Source organism: Manis javanica, chromosome 6 (assembly GCF_040802235.1).
Source record: "Manis javanica isolate MJ-LG chromosome 6, MJ_LKY, whole genome shotgun sequence".
Classification (NCBI taxonomy): domain Eukaryota; kingdom Metazoa; phylum Chordata; class Mammalia; order Pholidota; family Manidae; genus Manis; species Manis javanica.
Window position 1 is genome coordinate 101,715,130 of NC_133161.1, and position 17,772 is coordinate 101,732,901.

At 45.8% G+C, this 17,772-nt stretch overlaps 1 protein-coding gene across 11 annotated transcripts in view; it reads right to left on the bottom strand.

The window, feature by feature from the left end:
* Positions 1–17,772, bottom strand: part of GRB10 (growth factor receptor bound protein 10) — a 203,377-nt gene that overhangs the window by 152,917 nt on the left and 32,688 nt on the right. For 2 of the 11 annotated variants that reach the window (XM_073239136.1, XM_073239141.1), the window contains exon 3: positions 16,968–17,083. The exons of the other annotated variants lie outside the window; for them this stretch is intronic. The gene's annotated coding sequence lies outside the window, so the exon portion shown is untranslated. The remainder of the gene's footprint in view (positions 1–16,967; positions 17,084–17,772) is intronic. 11 annotated transcript variants of the gene reach the window in all.

Genomic DNA, 17,772 nt, shown 5'->3' on the forward strand with positions numbered 1-17,772 from the left:
ATATTCATATCTGACCTGACTGTTTATAGTTCATAATGAGTGATCAAAACCAAAAGTTTCTGTGATGAATGCCCTTGTACTGTTCACCAGGTAAGAACTTATTCACTATGTAAGAATTTGTTCACCATGTAAGAACTTGTTCGTTATGCTTCAGAAGATTGGAGACTGACGAGAGTTAGGCTGGGGGTGGATTAATGATTGTACATTGAGCATTGACTCCCCTATACAGAATTTTATTGTTCTTAACAACCATTTGATCAATAAATATGAGAGATGCCCTCTCAAAAAAAAAAAAAAATGAAAGGCATCCAAATTGGAAAGGAGGAACCAAAATTATCTGTTCACAGGTGACATGTTCTTATTTGAAGAAAACCCTAAAAATTACACACACACAAATTAGAGCTACTAAATAAATTCACCAAAGTTACGGAATACAAAACCAACATGAAGAAATCAGTTGTGTTTCTATACACTAACAAAATATCTGAAAAGAAAATTAAGAAAACAACTGCATTTAAAGTAGCATCATCAAGAATAATAAGGAATAAATTTTACCATGGAAGCAAAGGACTTGTACAATAAAAATTACAGAATGTTGCTATAAGAATATAAAGATATAAATAAGGAAAACATCCTGTGTTCATGGGTGGGAATATTTAATATTGTTAAGATGCTAATACTACTCAAAGCAATCTACATATTCAATGCAAACCCTATCAAAATCCCACTGGTGTTCTGCAGAAATCAGTAAAATTCATATGGATTCTCATGGGACCCCAAATAGCCAAAAACATATTGAAAAAAGTTGGAGTACTCTCACATTTCCTGATTTTAAAACATAGTACAAAGCTATGGTAATAAAGACAGTGTGGTATTGGCACACAGACAGATTCACAAACTAATAGCATAGAACAGAGCCCAGAAATAAACCCTCATATATATGGTAGACTGATTTTCAACAAAGGCACCAAGATCATAAGTGAGGGAAGGACAGTCTTTTCAACAAATGGTTTTGGGAAAACTGGATATCTACATGCAACAAAATGAAGTCTGATTCTTATACTATAAACAAAAAAAATCAAAATGGATCAAAGACCCCTCAATGTGAGAGTTAAAAGTATAAAACTCTTTGAAGAAAACAGAGTGAAAACTTTTCATGACACTGGATGTGACAATGATTTCCAGAATGTGACACCAAAGGCACATGCAGGAAAATAAATAAATTTGCCTTCATCAAAACTAAAAATTAGTATGCATCAAAGGACACTATCAAGAGAGTAAAAAAAAACCCATAGAAAAGGACAAAGCAATTGGAAATCATATATTTGATAAGAGATTAATATCCAGAATACATATTTTAAAACCCTACAACAAAAATCCAAATTCAAAAATAGGCAAAAGACATGACTAGACATTTCTCCAAAGATCTAAAAATGAACAATAAGTACATGAAAAAAATGTTCAACATCATTAGGTATCAGAGAAATGCAAATCAAACCACAACAAAGTACCACAGAAAATAGTAAGTATTGGTGAGGATGTGGGGAAATTGGGATCCTTCTACATTGCTGGTGAGTGTAAAATGACACAGCCTCTGTTTAAAACGGTATGAAAATTCCTCAAAAAATTTAACACAGAATTAACATATGTGCCAGCACCTCTATTTCTAAACATATATCCAAAAGAGCTGAAAGAAGGGACTAAAATACTTGAACACCCATGTTCATAGCTGTGTCATTCACAATACCCAAAAAGTAGAAACAAGCCAAGTATCCGTCAACAGGTGAATGGCTAAGCAAAATACAGTATATCCATGCAATGGACTCATTATTCAGCCTTAAAAAGGAAGGAAATTCTGATATATGCTGCAACATGGATGAACCTTAAAGGCACTATGCTAAGTGAAATAAGTCAGTCACCAAAGAAAAATACGTATGATCTCACTTACATGAGGTACCTAGGATAGTGACAAAAACCAGAATAGAGGTTACTAGGGGCTGAGGGAACAGGGTTTGTTCAATGGGTACAGAATTTCTGTTTGGGATGATGACAAAGTTCTGGAAATGGTGGTAATGGTTATACAACATTGTGAATATACTTAATTCCCCTGAATTGTACCCTTAAACATGGTTAAAATGCTAAATTTTATGTTGTGCATATTTTATCCCCATTCTTTAAAGATTTCAAGAAGTTGGCTATTCAGTGAGCTCCCTTTAATCAATGAACAACTTCAGCTATTTTTTTCAATACAACCATAAGATTCAGCAGAATTTCTTAGGTTGCTGAAGTTTGGAGATGTGCAAAACAGGGTTTGGAAATTTCGCTTTTACACATGGAAACTTTTTTTTGGAAATAACACCATCATGTTTTCCAGGCACAATCAGTCCATCACTCAGAACTTGTTTACAGCTTTTCAACTTCGATTTACGCTGACCAGCAATGCCCGTTATTGGTGGTGACCCCTCCAACCCAGTTTTCCTGGAGGTGAACTGGAGCCAGGCAGCAAGCCCCCCATGGGAATGACCCTGCCCCCATCCACCCGGGGAGACCAAAAGCACTGTCACACACGCTCTGCTGGAGACTGAAGCCTGGACCAGCCTGAACAAAAAGCCTCACTTATAAATGCCCGACAATAGTGCCGATCCAAAGACATACTGTGCGGCTTTAAGGAGCTTCATTTTTAAATGACCAGCTGATTTATCAAGAACGATGTGCTCCTCTGTAGACACTGAGGGATAGTTTCATAAGCAGGGAGATCCTGCCCTTTTATGTCTACAGTCATAAAAGGCATTCTCATTAACGGCCATACAATGACTAAGAAACTGTACCAATAACCCATGTCTTTTTTTCTTCCTTTGAGTTGAGGGGCTTGCTGACAAGTTCAGTTTGTGTTGGTTCCCCGTGTCCTTTTAATTCTGAAGGGTAAGTTCTCCTTTGCAAGAATGCCATTATAAATAACGTATTGCAGTGTGTCTATATTAACTGGGTTTTGAACTTGTGATAAAAATTTAAATAATCTTCCTCATAAAGTGTGCACTTCTCTCCTTATTAGACTACAGTTCAGAAAAATAGCTCAAGCAAAGTCAAAAGTTTGCTGACTCTGGAGTCAATGTCAATATTTACACTTCTGGATCCAGCAGCTAAACTTGAACATGCCTTTGTTCTTTTCTTTTCATATATATTTATTTTTCCATTTTAAGGGCCATTTGTGCTCAATTAAAACAATGCAACTGTCACGAACTTGAAAAATGTTGTACCCAATACACTTACTTATGAAAAGTACATTGGGCATTCCCAACTGGGACTCTGGAGACCTTAGCAGACAAGTCACACACACCTTCCATGCCACAACCGACTGAAAAGTATGTTGATGGTGGGTTTAAACTGCACAGTGTCCCCCCTCCCACCAGGACGACTTGTTTGTATAACAGAAGACCAACTGCGATGGATCCTTTCGTTCATCTCAGCACAACTGCTCGTCACTGCTGGCAGTGTGCTTAGCACGTTCTAAGGATCTGTGTGATCCCCTCTGACACTTTCTTTTCTGTTCTATTTTCTTTATTAAAAGATGCTTTTTGTGACCTATTAACTTGATTTCAAGACATGATGATGGGCTGAAACCCACAATTTGAAAACAGGGTCAGGTTTGGGTTTACGGTTAGAGTCTTGCTCCAAGCTCGCTGGCTGTCCTCTGCACAGACACCCTCCTGAGCCTGGCGACTGCTGCCATTGGCCCAGCACTTCCATCCCCACCCTACCCACGCCCACACTCCTCACCCTCCTGGCTGAGGTCAGCAGTCCGCTCCAGACGTGCCCTGGCACATGCCTGTGTCCCTGGGCCCATCTCCTCCTCTGAACCACTCTTAGGAAATGACAACTCCTTGGCTTAACAACCAGCCGCTTCCAAGACCCCTGAAGTCACATGCTATGCCAAATGGATTCTATTTTTATTTAATCACAAATCCAAACTGTGCGTTTAACACTGCTGGGAAAGTCTACGTATTTCCTTAGGTAACTTACTTTGTGCTCTCCAGAATGTCTGGAGACATTTCTTACTTTCCCCTCTCTGCCCCCAGACACTGCCCGCCACTTGCAGGACACTCAGATGCCAGCCAGCATCACCTGCCATTTCCGACCCCAGCACACACAGTGCTGGCTCATCGCCCTGCTGTCTCCTGCTTCATGACCACAGCCAGTACCTGACATAAATCTCATTTCACTTTTTAGATGGTTACAAGGTCCTTTCTTCTTCAAAAACGCAGTCCAGTTCCCTGCTACACCCAGAACAGCACATAGCAGGGTCTCAAGAAGGATCTGTAAACTAAATAAGAGTAAGCAGCACAATAGTTGATGGACAGGTTAAATAATAAAATTTAACTTAAAAATAAAAACCAAAAATAGACGCTTCAAGTCTTAACTCACTGCGGGGTTTTTAAAATGAAAGCCAAACCTCCCATAAAAGCCAGAAGATCCTGTTATTAGGAAAAGTATAATTTGAAAAATGTTCATGATACATTAAGATAGTCGCTTGTAGAACTGAAAACAGAGTATTTGCATTGTAAGCTATAATAAAAGGATAAAAAGAAACTAATAATATTTTAAACATCAAAGAGAAAACAGGAGACAGACGAAGAGGCATTAGAAAAAACAATTTATTCAGAAGATAGATGACATGTAGCAATAAATGTCAAATGCCCAATTCCCTTCTTTTCAATATTAAAAAAGAACTCCAATGTTAAAAAAGTACTTGAGGCAAACTGAAATAGAAAAGGTTTAAAAAGACAGCTAGAGAAGGGAGTGACAGAGACAGATGGGCAAAGAGGTAAGAACACAAACTCAAACACAATGACAGCAGTGGTGGTCAAGTATAAGTTAACTCAAAGAAACACTAATCCAAAGTGGGAAAGAATAAAATGTTGATAGAAGTGCAGTTAATAATGAACAAAAATCGTACTAAGCCTTTATCCTCCAAATAACAAAACAATATAAATGAATCTTAAACAGACATTTATACTTCAATAAAAAGTTTACAATAAAAACAAACAAACAAAAACTCTAAGACCTCCAAGGAGACGCTAAGAAAAGCTAAGTGTCACCAGGGACTTTGGCTACCCACTTGGGCAAAGGACGAAATCCAGGTAGGATAAAAAGAATACATGATACTATGCATGATGAGGCAGAATTCTCATGTTTATGATAAATGGGCAAGTGCAAATATTTACAAACACCTATGAAATTACTATTTAAAAAAATACTAAGGCACAAAGATTCTTAGTGCTTTTGCTAAAACATAAAGATCTCTGGAGCTGAAGGAACACCTGTGTGGCCTCCTGCCAGCGGGTACAGGGATGCGTGACAGACTCTGTGTCCCAGGGGTCAGCCACTTGAAAATTAAAAACTAAATAACTGGTCCAAAGAGAAAATTAAGAATACAATAATAAACTTTAGACAGTTAGGACAATGAACAGCATCATGTGTCAAGATGGAATGAAGCAAGAGAAGTAACAGAAAGAAAGCTAATGCCATGACCCTTGCAAAGACTGCAAATGAGAAAAGAAATTAAACAAGTGACATGAATCATCCTTAAACCAGATGAAAGGACATGTGTATATAGTCAAAAACAAATTAGAAGGCAAAACATAATGAAATTTATGAAAATCCAATAAATATAGTAAAACACAAACCTCTTACAAATAAAATAGAAAATACACCAACATACAAAATTTTAACAAAGTAAAGAAATGTAATAATTTTTAATAAGATGGTAAGTTTATAGATGTTAATAAAGAGGTTGGGAAACTTCAATGCAATTGTAACTATTATTAACAAATATACCAAAATCAGAATAACCTAAAAAAAGAACTTTTAAATTGAAAACATTGGAGATGAAATAGAGTGAAACCCACCCACCTTCCACCATCCCATCCCCATATAAAGAAAGCCATGGATTTGGATGTTCTATCAATTATTAGAATTTGTCAAGGAAAAAAGAATGATTTCCCAAGTACTTGTTTAGACCAGGCATTGGGCTAAGGGGTTTATGCATTTGTGCACACGTACTATACACTTATATCATTCCTCATGTTGACAGGAGTAAAATGAAGTGCGAGGGTCAAGATCCCAGGGCTGGTGACAGGAAAGCTGAAGGAGATGACTGAGCTCTGTCCGGAAGTCCCCACTCCTAACAAGAACCTACAGCCCTGTGGTTTTTCCGATTATGCTCCCTGCACAGACAGTACAGGTACCATCCACGAACCTGTTAGAACACAGATTCTGCAGTTCAGACCCTGACCCAGGACACCAGAAGCTGGATGGGCCCACAGCATGGCCTCTCTTCACACATGGGAGGAACCTCTCCACCCTCGTCAACCACCGGGTTGCACATCAAATTCTCAGGGACTTCCTGAAACTCCAGGTGTCTGGGCTACACCCAGACCAGTGACATTAAAGTCTGGGGGGCAGGGGCACTGTTTTAAGCTCCTTGGCACCTCAGGTTTTTCCAAAGTTGAGAACCACTGCTCTCATTTCTTTTTTATAATTATTATTCCTTTTTTATGATGTCTGCGAGGGGAAAAAGCTGGGAGAAAACTGCAGTGAAGCTTTGAAGACAGCTTCTCACTTTCTGGTGCTGGGAGGAGGAGGGATGCACCACACTGAGCCGTTTGAAATGAAAAATGTGATGCATTACTGAAAATGCCCGAACTGCCCCAAGGGTGAGACCCCCAGCCAGTGGTTGCACTGTATGGCTTCGCCTTTTACAGCCCATCATTTTCTCCTGTACAAATATAAGATACCCTTCCAGAGCACCCACATTAGCCTGTCTCCACAAGGCACTGGTGGAAGGCAGTGTGGGGCGGGGCAAGGAACTCTATGCACCCACAGCAAAAGTGACATCCTCAATGCCGAGCGCGTGTTTTCAGGCTTAAGGGTCTGTATTTGAATATATGGACGAGATCAACCTCTGAGTCTATATCCTCAGAATTTGGTGTGACCTGTTAGGAATATTCTATTCAAGTATTCACAGTACCTTACCCCTAAGTACTGTGGCCATCCTCCTCACAGAAAACATGTGAGGTTTTCAAATGACATTTGATGATGTTGACTCTGCTCAGCAGTTGTGTGGAGACACTATTAGTGTCCCCGGGAGCCTGGCATGGAAGGTGTGCTCAGCCCAAATCCAGAGCCCAGGTCCCAAGCTAAGACGCAGAAGCCCCAGGAAGGGGATGCAGTCCTCGTGACCCAGGACAGGCCGAGGCTGGGCATTCACCTTTGATCCCCAGCTGCCCTCACCCTATGGTGGGTGGCCCTCTCTGCAGTGGGCAAGGCATAGGCTTGGTAGCCAAGCATCCCATGCAGGCCAGGACACCTAACTCAGTGCCCCAGGTTCCTGGGAGGAAGGGCCCAGCCAGCTTGGACTGCACAGCCCTGGATGCCACCAAGAAACAGGGAACCAAGGACACCCCAGGGGCACCCCACCTATCCATGTCCCCAAGAGCCTTCCCGATGACCACCCGCAGACATCCCCCACCCCTCCTGGTCCTGGACGTCTTTCTACACACACTCCGCTGTCCAAACGATCTCAGCCCAAGGGCATCCGCTGCTATCTCCCCATGGACATGGCTCAATGTCCTCTTCTAGCCCTGCCGCCCGTGGGCCCTGGGCCATTCTTACGCAGGTCTCCCAGCAGAGCCCAAGTGACCATCCCTGCACACTGGCTCATCCTGTAACTACCTGCCTTGGTCAGTGAAGACAGGGAGCCTCCCAACAGCGCCACTTAGTCACTGCTGCCACATCTGTGGTGCATGAGCACCACACACTCCTGCCAAACCTAAATGCCACCAAGCACCTGCTCTGGTCAGGCTCCCGTGACATCCTAACCTCCTTGAACCCATGGTCCTCCCCTTGGAGCTGTGGATCTGAATGTTTCTCAAGCCCTCCACCCACCCATCAGCCCTGGGCATCACACTCACACACCTGGGAGGCGCATAGTGCAAGGGGTACAAAACAGGTAAGCTTCTGCAAGCCCAGAAGTCTCCTGGGCACCTCCCACTCCAGCACTCTCACTGCTCTTAATCTAACTAGTCACTGGACACAAAATGCTTTTCTAGTCCAGTTAAACTGGAAACAATCTAAATAACCCACTTGAGGGACATGTGTACATGTTTGTGTCACAAGTATGTCCATATATGCATGTAAGTACATACACCCCACACACATGTGCCCATTTCATACAGAGGTGTACATTTGAGTACACAGACCCCACATACGTGTGCATATTACATGAAGATCAATGTGTGAGTTGACACACATGGGTGGGTAACCACTAACAGAATACTGCTTGGAAGTTTCAACTCCACTGGAAATGCTTAAAACACAAGGTTACATTTTCTGTATTGCACACCTCCCTCTCCCAAAGCCACCACCAAGCAGGCTCTGCCCCCAGCCTCTCCTGAGCCTGAGCTCGACTGACCATGGCTCTACCCCCTGCAGCAGCCACAGGCCGGGCCTCAGCCAGCACCAGCACTGTCTCACCCTTAGCTCACCTGGGTTCCTGGGACCACTAGGAGCCCCATCGACTGCCACACCCCCATCAGGCACCTGCTCAGTCCCACAGCAGGCGAGTCCCGGCTCCAAGACCTCTAACTGCTGGGAGGCCAGCCCCACTTCTCAGACCCCTGCCCTCCCCGCGTCTCTCCTGGGTGAGCTCATCTGTCTCCGACGCTGTAAATACTGCTGGAAGCCACAGGCCCTCTGCAGGTGTCAGGCCCTCATCACGCCCGGGGCCCCGTGTGCTGCTCTGCCCTGCTCACGTGCTGCCGGGGGCCTCCTCTCACAAATGATGCAATGCCCTCGAAGTGAGCTGTCCATACTCACCCACCTCTGGGGGGGTGCAGGGAGAGGAGGGCAGGGAAGGGGGAAGGGAGCAGAGGACATGGGAGGGAAGGACGGGAGGGAGGAGGAGAGGGTCACAGAGAAGGCGCAGCCAAGGCTGCAAAGTGCTCCTTCCCCCTCGAGCTCCCAGGAGCCGTGTGGAGACTGAAGGCTCCACGTCACGCTGGAGGAAAACAAGGCCCTCGGCTTTGCATGACACCCACTTCGCTTGCTCCGACATCCATTCTGCTTCCATGGCCGGGGCTTGTGGCCACTGCTCCATGTGCTCTCGCTCCTTGACATTTTTCCCTTCCGGTTTTTCTCTAAATGCTTCAAATCCACTTGAAAGAGATCCAATCACTCACTGCCTTACTATACAATTTCTAGCTATTTTAGAACAGGGACTATAAGGCTATATTTACTGCAGTTAAAATCCTCCCAGCCTAGATATGATGTAATCCCAAATTTAACTTTTCATGGGTTCAACCCATAAGAGATGAGCTAAACACAGGCAACATGAGTCAGAGAGCACAGGAGGAGGCGCCTCCCCGTCTCTGTGCTGACAAGCAGGACGGTAACCTCAGAGCGAGCAGCAGAGCTGCATGAAGGAGGGAACGGATCACCTTGCCTGTACCCCAGGATCTGGATTAATTAAAGAAGCCCCAACAGAGGTGCTCCTAACTCCGCCTCACTGGGAGCAGACCCCTGCCCACAACTGGCAGGTGGGGGGGCTGCCCTGGAGCCGGTGAGGGGGGTCGGGGAGAGGGGCAGTGCAGACCAGGAGGGGTAACGGCAAGTCAGCAGCAGAGGGCCAGACAGGAGGAAGCACTGTCACACGCTCACTGCACCTGATCCCATCTCAGTGAGTACTGGGGGTGGCAGGTTGGGGTGCAGAAGCAACACTAGAAACCTAAACAAGGCCCCGTGTTGTGTGGATGGACATCAGCAAGGTTCTGCAGAGGTCAAAGGAGGCTCCGCGGTGGGTGTGAAGGTAGAGCTGGGGAAAGTGGCAGAAATCAGGCAGAGAAGGCAGATGGAGGGTAGAGGAAAGAGCCCAGAAATGAGGAGACCAGAGCTATCATGTGGCAACACAGGATGGAGCCTCACTGCCAGGCAGGGAGAACCAGCAGAAAATGCCCAGGTACACAGGCGGTGAGCACCAGCGGTTCTTTTGTGGACTAGTATAATGGGTCAGGTGCCCAGCAGAGCATCCACAGGCGTGGCCCTTCTCCTTCCCACGGCCCGGGAGGAACCTGCCACTGGGTGTTAGCATTACCAGCACTTAGTGTTGTGGCTGCGCCTGGAGCCTTGGGACCAGGGCCTCAGGCTGGGGTAAAACCTAACAATATCCATTCTGGCCATGCAGCCTCATAAGTAAAACAATTCCAGTTTCATGGACAGGGCCAGACCCACCCTAAAAGAGGAAGAAGCTAATAGGACATTTCTTTCAAAACCATCATGGGAAGTCATCACTCCTACTTTAGGAAGATGTACTAAATCAAAATATGTATTTTTTTTAAAAAAATTTCTGTTTTCTCACCTAAGAAAGGTCAGAGTCTACAATCTACAACCTAGATGATGCTAAAAGTTCCTCAAATTCCAAAGTTCTACATGTTTACAAATCTATTAATCTCCTTAATATGAAATTTGGATTTTTATGATAAGATTCTTTAATGTTTAATTACAAAATGGAATTTAAATGATTTTGTTTTAAAATAAATAGATTTGTATCTACTCTGGCCATACTAGTCCTACATTATCAGTCACTATAAATAACCACCAGGAGTTTTCCCTCAAGTTTGCATAATTTTAAGGATCTGTCATTTTCAAAGCAATATTTTCCCCCATTGGTTCTAAAAACTGCAATAATGTAGGAAGTAATGATCTCTCAATGAGGTAATTCATATCCATCATACACCCTCTGGACCCTCACTTGCCAACTCATTCAAGTCTGTGGAGTGACTCATCAAAACAACCCTGGGCAGTGAAGAGATGAAATGTTACCTCCTCTTCCATCCTGTCTTCAGACCTTCAGCTCTGTTATTTCTGCAAGCATGAAATTCTTTACATGAAAATATTCAGTGTGTACATAGATCTCAGTGCATGTTATTACATTCCTCCAGTCTAATGACACTGATGACTTCCTCTAATTGAGATTGTTAAAAAAATTAACCTTCCTTTCACCTTAGAATGAATTGTGCTGCTACTCCCTCAGGAGTGCTGTGGCCAGGCTGCCCCCACTCTCAGAGAGGAAAAAGGAAAATCTACTTGATGGAGACAGGTGGGCTATCCGGCTTACAGATCACCTGCAGAAACACACAGGGCCTGTGGCAGCTCCCCCTGGGGAGGCTCCCTGTGCTCCCTCAAAACTAAACCCCCTTGGGAGGTGCCAAGGCAGAAAGTCTTTTGCAAGGTTTCAAAGATGCTACAGGCAGCACCTCGGTAGACGCTGCTCTGTCCATTCATATATAAAAAGTTATTTGAAAAGCTGAACAAGCTTCTATCCATAAAAGGACCAAGGACCCAAATAAAAAACAGAAGTTTCTTCACCACATCTTTGCTTGTCTCTGCCTGGGCAGGTGCACACACGAAGGGTCCACTCTCCTTCCATGCCTGCACTGCAGGGCCATCCTATTCAACAGATGCTTCCATGATTATAAACATGCTGCACCTGGCAAGAGGGCCCCTTGGGCTGAGACATCCAGAGGTGTAGAGTACGCCATCCCCAATCCTCAATAACCAACAGCAGATGGAAATAATTATCATACCTGGGTTTCCACAACTACTCATGAAGTTAAGCCATGCCCAGTGTCAATGCCAGAAGAGCTATATATTTACATCAAAAGGTACACAAGTCCCCAGTCTAATGACACTGATGACTTCAACAGGAGGGCAAGGGCAGCAGACACTCACTTCAGATGACGAGTCACCCAGGCCCAGATCCAGCCTGCACTGACCTCCAGACCCCAAGATGACTCTGCCACCCAGAAGGATGGGCCTTCCAGACTGCAGTCTGCACTCAGAAGAAACATAAGCCCACTCTGCTCCCAGGAATCATTTTTAACCACTTAAAATGTCAGTAAAATCAGTAAGATAAGGGTAAACTCACAGCATCCACAATGGTTTGGCCCCTGACACTACAGATCACACTCAGCAAGAATTAACTAGGTACCCCATCCACACTGCCCATAACCTGCATGAAGGAAATGTTGACATCCTTAGGCCTCATTCGCTGCCTCAGCTTGCCTCGGACATTGTCTTCCTGACAATGTCTTCCCTTCTCTCTCCCAGACCAGATCACAGATGACCAGCAGACCTAGTCAAGCCCCAAGCAGGCCACCCAGGATCTCAGCAGGAGGAGATCAAATCCAGAAAGGAGGACAGATGGAAAGACACGGCATTCCTACAGGCTTAGACAGCAGTAAAGATGCAGTAAAGAAAGCTGTCTACAGTAGTTGGATTGAGACAGCAAAACCTATAAACAACCCACAACCCAAATGCCCATCAATAGGCGGGTGGGTGAACCAACGGTGAGAAATCCATGCAAAGGAATACTACTCAGCAATAAAAAGGAGCGTGCTATTGCTACACATTTCAACACAAATGCCTCTCAACATAATCATGCTGAGTGAAAGAGGCCCAACAGAATAAATTACAGCCGACCCCTGAACAACACGGGTTTGAACTGCACAGGTCCACTTATATATGGATTTTTTTTCAGTAGTAAACTGGAAAATTGTTTGGATATTTGTGACTATTTGAAAAAACACTTTCTTTTCTCTGGCTTGCTTTATGGTGAGAATACAGCATAGAATACATACAACATACAGCGTACATGTTGATTTTCTGTTTATATTGTAGGTAAGGCTCTGGTCAACAGTGGGCTATTACTAATTAAGTTTTGGGTGAGTCAAAAGTTAAATGTGGATTTTCAACTCTGGCCCCCATATTGTTCAAGGGTCAACTGTAGTTCCTTTTATGTGATACTCTAGAAAATGCAAACTGACCCATACCGAGAGGAAACAGGTTGGAGAGAGGCCAGGAGAGAAACTGTGAAGGGGTGTGAGGAAAGTTTTGGGGATGGCGGGTGATCATTCCCGACTGTGCTCATGGCTTCATGGGTTATATATGTTAAAACTCATCAAATTCTACAATTTAAATAAGTCCCATTTACTGAATATCAATTACACTTCAATTAAACTTTTATTTTAAGCAAGAAAATAACTGGAGGGGAGAAGAGGATATCAAGGGATTAGGTTTGACACAAGCACAGCTTGGGTAGCTATGTTCTTTGAAGTCACTGTGAATGCTGTACGAACAAACACTGAACCACTGGCCCCAACGGAAACAGACTTAGGTTCCTGGGAGCCTCTGGTCCCAACATGTCCCATCCATCAATCAATACTTTCTGTGTTTCTGCTTAAGGACACCTTACTAACACACACTGTTGATCCATCACCACTGAAGTCAACAGCACCATCATCATTCCCAAGAGAACTGACCTAACCCGTGTTTTCTCTGCAGGGCATATTACAGCCTTCTTGTGCTGTGCTCTGGGGCCATTCCCAACCGCAAAATTACCAGCCAAAAGCACAAAAATGTGAAACACATGGCACCAAATGGACTGTAAAAAGGACACTCGTTTATAGTCTGCGAGGAGAAACAAGAAGGCAGAGTGGTGCCTCGCTCCTCACCTAGGCACCCACAATCTTCCACTGCCATGTGCATGTCCACAAATGACGCCCCGAGTGCTGATTTCAAGGTTACAAACATATTTTGGCAAGTGCGAAAATTCACAGCTATGGGGTCAGGGGACAATGCAGATGAACTGTGTCTACCTTCTCTGCACCTTGGTGTCCACATCTATACAATGGCGAGAGGTCACATCTCCATCAGAGAGCTGTTTACAAAGGCCAAATGAGCTAAGCCACTGAATCATTTACCACGGCACCTGGCACACATTGAGTACAGTGCCAGCCAGCTGGTGTCACATGCATTACTATTACCTGGCCTCTGTACCAGCTCTTTCCATACAGTGCACCCTGTGCTTACTCCCTCTCCACTGTAGCAGTCCCACCACCCGTGGACAAGGCGAGGACAGGGCCAGGCATCATTTCACCATGTTCCAGGGCATCAGGGCATCACACAGGGCTGCTGCCTGAACTGGCCCTAACTCACATGCTAACTGCCATTTGCCTGTGGTGCATTTTGTCCCAGTTTAACTGCTTGAAAACACCAAGCTTCAAGACATAATGCCGGTTACCTTATACTTCAAAACTCTAATACCCAACATTCTCAGAACTCCTAAATACTTAGTATTTTAATATGAATGGAGTTCTCTTGAGAACCAACCAGGAACCACCAATAGGCTCAGATGAGAAAAGCTCGGGAAAGCCTGTCCCCTCCCCCCACCAACAAAGGCCTGGAAAAAAGTGGTCTGTGAGAACCAAAAACCTTTCCTTCAAAACCTGCCCTACTCCAGACAAACACCATTGGCAAAACTGCCCCCACCTCTCCTGGCTTCAGAGGGCAAGCAGAAGCTAATTTTCCACCCTCTGGCAGCCCCTGACTAGGCAGAAGGTGGCCACACTTGGTTCCCCTGGGGTGGTATCTACTGACTGAGGAGCCAATCTTTCTCCCACCTGCAGAAGCAAACACCCAATTTGCCTGCAAGAGTGCCAGTGGGGTGCCACTGGGGAGCTTTGCCTCCACTCCCTCCTGGAATGGGGAAGGGAACAGGAAGGGAGAGAAGGGGGTAGTTGGCATTTCTTCCCCATGCACCCACCTTACAGGGTCCAGAAGGGGTTGAGTCCCCCTTCCACAAGTGATGAGGCTGTGCATGTGTGCCCTGTTCTCAGGCCCCAGAAGGAGCCAAGCCTCCCCCACACTTGGCCACAGGAGATGGTACTCCCGGAAGGTCTGAGGTGGGCAAGGAGGATCTGAACTTCCACCCACATCAACTGCACAGGCACCGAGTGCCAGCGCTCCAGGGGTGTCAGGAGGGCTCGGGGGTAGCTGACACCCACCCTACATGGATCTGTGGCTGCACCTCAGGACACCACCTGCTAAGAAGACAATTAAATGGGATCCAGACTCTCACAACATAAATTCAAGATGTCCAGAATACAAGAGAAGATCATCTGTCATACCAAGAACAAGGACAATCACAACCTGAAGGAAAAAAGACAGTCAACAGATGCCAGCACTGAGATGACTCAGGCCAGAGGGGCCTGGCATTTTAGAGCAGCCATCATAAAAATGCTTCCATGAGAATTACAAACACTCTTGAAACAAACAGCAGCTAAGGAGCTCCGTCTCTCAGCAACTCACAAACAGGGTGGTCACAGATCGATTTTCTTCCTTCCATCTCAGATTTGTGATCTTTAGATTTTTTCTATCAGGCAATAATGTGCTAAGACCCCAACACACAGCAAACAACTCAATCAGGCATTTACTGAGGTATCATGCTGTTGGACTGGGGGCGCTGAGATATGCCATGTGATCCTTGCTTTACAGTACGACCCAGGGAGGGAGGGATGCAGAAGCACGATGGCCATATCAGGGCTGCCAAGGACACAGAAGGTCTGCCAAAAGAGTGTGAGGAGAAACAGGGGAAACAGGGGAAAAGGACAGTGGGGAAGTATAGATGCACAAACACAACAATCAGGGGAGTGTGTTGTCAAGAAGCCAAAAGATGAGAGGACGCCCAGACACACACCAGAGCATGTGAGTTCCGAAAGAGCTGCCCAGGGATCCAAACAGCTGTGTGGCACAATTATGATTTTCTGCCCTTGAAGAGAGGAAGGCAGAAGCCATGGCATGTTTACTTAGATACTGAGAATGCTTTGGTTTAAACTACACTATAAGTCGGAAAGAATGACTGATCAATGAAACCAGGCAGAGAAATGGTTTCTACCCTTAGCCAAGCCCTGTCTTACTAAGTAAATTAAAATAGCTGTGACAGCCGTGCTGGCCCTCCTCTGCCTGCATCTTCAGGGTAGGCAGATCATATGAGTCCAGTGCGAGTTACCCCAAGGACATGCCTGCCTCTGCCGGCTACGGTGTGAGAGCACTCCACCAGAGGCTGGGCTGCAAGGGACACCAAGCTTGGAGATGCCGTGCTCTGACCCAAGTCATCCCTAAAAATTCTCCAGTGATAAAACTAGCAGCAAAAAGTGGGGCCAGTGGCTAAGTCCCCAGAGGGCCCGCAGGCCTGAGGGACACTCAGAGGTCTCTCAGAGATCAACAGCAGGAGAACAGAAATCAGATGATTAAGACCATGTGCACCTTTCTCTCTCTCCCCGCGCCATGATCCCAAAACAAATAAGGCTCCTGAGGCACAGTGAAGGAGAATGTGAGGGGGCTGCCCGATGGCCCACTGGTACCTGCCCTTCCCAGTTTACTGCCCATGGCCTCATCACTCCAGACTTGGCCCCACTTAGGCACAGCCACATCCAGGTGTTGGGTGTCCTGGGCCCAACCACTGAGCCAACTGAAGCCTGTCTGGGCAATAACCACACCCCTAATTAGCCACTAACTGACCTTCTCAGACCTCTTATTTTGTGTTGCAGCATCTTTCTGAAACCCCAGGTGACTGGGTTCCAGCTCACAGATCAACAGAACATGAGTTCTTAACGGAATATCCTGCTATAGACATGTTCTATGTGTGCAGGGACTATGGCCAGCCTGTAGCCCACGATGCCCCAGCACTCAGGGCAGCAGCTGGTACCAAGTGGGTGCTCACCAGAAACTTACAAGTAAGTAGAAAAAAGTCAGGAAAGCGGGAACTAATAAACACATTATATAACATAGTCAAGTTAGCAGAGTCTAACTTGGGGTCAGACTTCCCTGTAATGCAGAGCTTATCAAGGATGCCGGGGAGCCCCTCCATCAGATGAGGAGGATCCACATTCCAGGACGCCCATGGGGAAATGACCTGAGCATGGAGCCCATGGACTTGCAGGGTCCTGCTACCTCCTGACACCATCGGAGCTGTTTCAGGAACTGTGTATGAGGACTGAGGGTGCAGGCTGTAACCACAGAGTAATACAAACTGGCTTTCACAATGTCTAAGACTTTCTCCCTCAGACTCATACCTGAAGTGGCCCATCCTGAGTGCTGTCAGAGTGCACAGGGAGGAAACCAAGGCACCAGGTCCACGGTCCTGCTGTCTCCCAGGCCACCGGCTCATCCAGTGGGTCCTGCGCAGGTGCTGGATGAGAAGGTGTTCAGGTCAAGAACGGGTATTGTGGCTAAAAAGTTTTTGGGAATTCCCTCCTCAGAGCAATCTTTGGGGGTCCAGTCCTTATTCACCAAACCCACTGTCGCTGTGGGGACTCAAACTCATCAATCTGGGGACAGATGGCCATAGACCCCGCTCACCACTCTTGGAGCGTAGGCGAGTACACCCCACATCGTGCCCTTAAGGTCGGCAGACTCCACTGCCTAAGCTGCTGCTCATAATTAAATTTCAAGCCCCAAACAAGAGGATTAACTGTGAAAAGATGTTCATTTCATTGTTGTGTCCTGGCCAAGAGGGCCATGACTGGGCTGCTGGGATGCAGAGGTACCTGGCTCAAGGGAGCTGCACTTGAATGATGAACAGAGAGAGGAAAATGATCACAGGTGTGGGTATCCGATTGTCCCAGAACTTAGGTGGTGCTGGGCAGGGACAGCTCCTGCCCTTTTCAGAGGTGTCTGCTCAACCCTGTGACAGCTTGCCAGAAAAAGACCTCCCAGCAGCCTCGGTTCCACACAGGAACTTGGCCCCATGGATGAGCAAAGGCAGCCCAGGTCAGCAGATGGGCCAAGGGGAGAACCCCTTCTCCCGTCCTCCTGACAGCAGCAGCCCAGCCCAATGTCACGGGAGCTGCCTTCCACGAGGAGGAGCACAGGCAGGGG